At 41.0% G+C, this 3177-nt stretch overlaps 1 protein-coding gene across 1 annotated transcript in view; it reads left to right on the top strand.

Moving 5' to 3' along the window:
* The window catches only part of SPAG17 (sperm associated antigen 17), a 395169-nt gene that overhangs the window by 19285 nt on the left and 372707 nt on the right, over positions 1 to 3177 (top strand). The window lies entirely within an intron of this gene.

The raw sequence follows: 3177 nt of genomic DNA, 5'->3' as shown, positions 1-3177 counted from the left end.
AGCAGAGAGCATGAAAAACAGGCGGCCAGCAGTTCTCCACTGAAAACTCCTATTCCACCTTCCCTGTATCTTTATTGAAAATTATCAGGAAGTAAATCACAGAGATAATTCAATGCAAATGAAGCCAAGCTCATTCTATTGAAAACCTTCCCCTTGACTCAGGAGGGAGGGGTCAGCAAATGCAAGAATCTAGTAAACCTTTAAGGATCGCTTTAGTGCCTCAGGGTGAATTCTAGCTTGTACCTCACCTCCCCTACATTCTCATAGCATTCAGTTTATTACAAATATTTAGTATTGGCTTCCCGTACTTGCATATGAGTAGTTGGTAGTCTGCTCCACAATTACCACCTGGCTTCCACAGATATAATCTCTCTGATTCCTGTGCATCCCATAAGGTGAAATCTATGTTTATAGTCTGTGTTTATGTTTTTTAAAAAAGGAGTTTGCTATGAATAAATCAGTGATTGTGCAGAATTCTATCATTCTATCCCCAGCCTCACTAAGTCCAAATTTTCCAATTCCTGATCCTTCTTCCTGGTTTTAAACTTCCCCATTCTAATCACCCATTATTATTAGTGCATCTTAGTTATGTGATTATCAATTTCTGATGGCAACAGTTGGTAGAAATCATCTGTTTCTTCCTCTTTGGTTCTTCTTGTTGGTACAAAAATTTGAATGATAATGGTATTAACAGATCTTCCTTGTGTGTGTATGGATATTATCCTGTCACTCACAATATTGTATTTCAAGCTGGATCTAAAAATTACTTTTTTTCTCACCTTTTCGTCTCCAGCATAGTAGATCATACTGATCACCTAATTAAAAATGTTCCATGTCAATCCATCTTATTTCACTAATACCTATTATATCAATATTTCTGTGTTTCATTTCTTTCTTAATAATGTCTAGTTTTCCTACAATCATGCTTCCCACGTTTCATATTCCAATCATTAATTTCTGCTTACAACCTTCTTTGTGTTTTCAAATTTGAGGACTCAGCCTGGTCTAATACCAAAGGCACATAGTTTAAATCTGCAAGCTGCTTTACTGGAGAAGAATGGGCAGTCTCTTTTCATGTAATTTACTGCCTCTGAAAACCCACTGGATGATCATCTATTGCTTGGTTCCAACTCGTTCCAACGCTGTTACAACAAATATGCACACACACACACACACACACACACATTAACCTTGAGGAGAATGGAAATCCCAGAACACTTGATTGTACCTCTGAGAAACCTATACTCGAACCAGGAAGCTGTCCTCAGAACAAAGCAGGGAAACACTGAGTGGTTCAAAATCAGGAAGGGAGTACATCAGGGGTATGTCCTGTCTCCATACCTTTTCAGTCTATTTGCAGAACAGATCATTTGGGAAGCAGGACTTTATGAGGAGGAATGTGGCATCAGGATTGGAGGAAGATTCATCAACAACCTACGTTATGCAGATGGCACAACCTTGCTTACTGAAACTGAGGAGGACCTGAAGTGCTTGCTGCAGAAGACCAAGGGCTGTAGTATTCAATATAGACTGAAGCTCAACATCAAGAATACAAAGATTGTCACCACTAGGCCAATTGGCAACCCCATGACTGATGGTGAAGAGATTGACATTGTTCACAGCTTTAGTTTGTTTGGCTCCACTTTTGGCATCAGCAACCAGGAAATTAAAAGACATATTGCATTAGCTGCTGTCAAGGATATCTCCAGAGTCTTGAAGAGGAACTATGTCAGTCTAGAGACTAAAATGTGTGTGATCCAGGCCATGGTCTTTGAAATTACTTGCTATATGCATCAGAGGGCTGGACAGTGACTAAGGATGGCAGAAGAACTGATGCCACTGAGATGTGGTGATGAAGAATAGTCTTGAACATACCATGAACCACCAAGAAAACAAGTAGATCTGTCTTGGAGAAGATGAAACCATGTTTCTTTTTAGAGGCTAAGGCTTTGAAGCTCCACCTCACATACTTTGGGCATGTGGCCAGGAGGAACCGATCCTTGGAGAAGAATATCATGCTTGGAATGGTGAAGGGACAGTGCAGGAGAGAAAGACCCCAGATGAGATGGACTGATACAGTAACTAGGGCAATGGATATAGTTGTGTTGGAGTAAGTGACACTAGCTCAGGACAGGGTAGGCTTCAGAGCTGTTGTACATAGGGTTGTTATGTCTGACACATGATTCAATGGTACATAACAACAGCAACAATTATATCTTGTAAGAGTCAGGTGTGGACTGTTTGGTTGTGGTGAGTTTTGTATTGTTTTTTGGTTTGTTGTGGCTTTTTTATTTTTTCATTCACAGTCTGGTGCGAGCTGATTGAATTTGCCAAGATTGAGCTAACAATGAGTTGGAAGCCTCTTGGTTTAGAGTCAATGAGAACCTGGTGGGTGGGCCTTGTATTTAAAAGGCAGAAATGCCCTTGGGTCTGCAGCCTTTGGGCTTGGTGGCAATTGTGTTTGGGATACAGCACTGGTCTGTTAATGTGTTGTTTTGGAGTAACTTAGGGTTGCTGTGATGCTGAACACTGTGCCACTGGTGTGCCAAATGCCATAATGGTTATCCATGGTGGACAGTGTTTGTTGGAGCTCCCAGATTGATTCAGGTTTGGAAGCAGAAGTGGCATCCACTTCCTAAACCACATGCCTCTGGAAACTCTAGGAACATAGATAAACAATGATAGTTATATAACAGGGTTCAGGTCTTTTTTTTCATAGGGTTGCTATGAGTTGTGCTCAGACAGCACTTAACAACAACTCTCTCTGTCTCTTGATATAGAGATCGAGATTGAGATCGAGATAGAGATATAATGTTCTGCCCACAAAATGTCCCTCAAAGAAATTTAAAAACACGTCTGAAATGTCAAGAGTGTTTACTATATTACTTCCATGCATGGAGACTTTTTCCCTCCTCAGGAAGGTGGTGAAGGAAAAAAGCCCCGAGTTTCCCCTCCTACTTGCTTTTATAGCTCTTTTGAGTGCCCCTGTTAGGGGTGGGGGATTGCAATTATGGTTGGTGGGCTGGGGAATCAGTCATTTGGGTTGACTTTTGAAGGGCTGGCTACTTTGCCTGCCTTTACTCCTTCTGTGTCACGTAGACACTAGTTAATCCCTTACTTTTCAAGGACAGACAAGTCTTTACCAGGTGCACTTGTGTTTGCCCTAAGCTAAGAATT

Source organism: Elephantulus edwardii, unplaced genomic scaffold (assembly GCF_000299155.1).
Source record: "Elephantulus edwardii isolate Elephantulus edwardi_28Jun2011 unplaced genomic scaffold, EleEdw1.0 scaffold00437, whole genome shotgun sequence".
Taxonomy (NCBI): domain Eukaryota; kingdom Metazoa; phylum Chordata; class Mammalia; order Macroscelidea; family Macroscelididae; genus Elephantulus; species Elephantulus edwardii.
The sequence above is the reverse complement of the archived record's forward strand: the minus strand, read 5'-3'. Positions and strand labels throughout refer to the sequence as shown.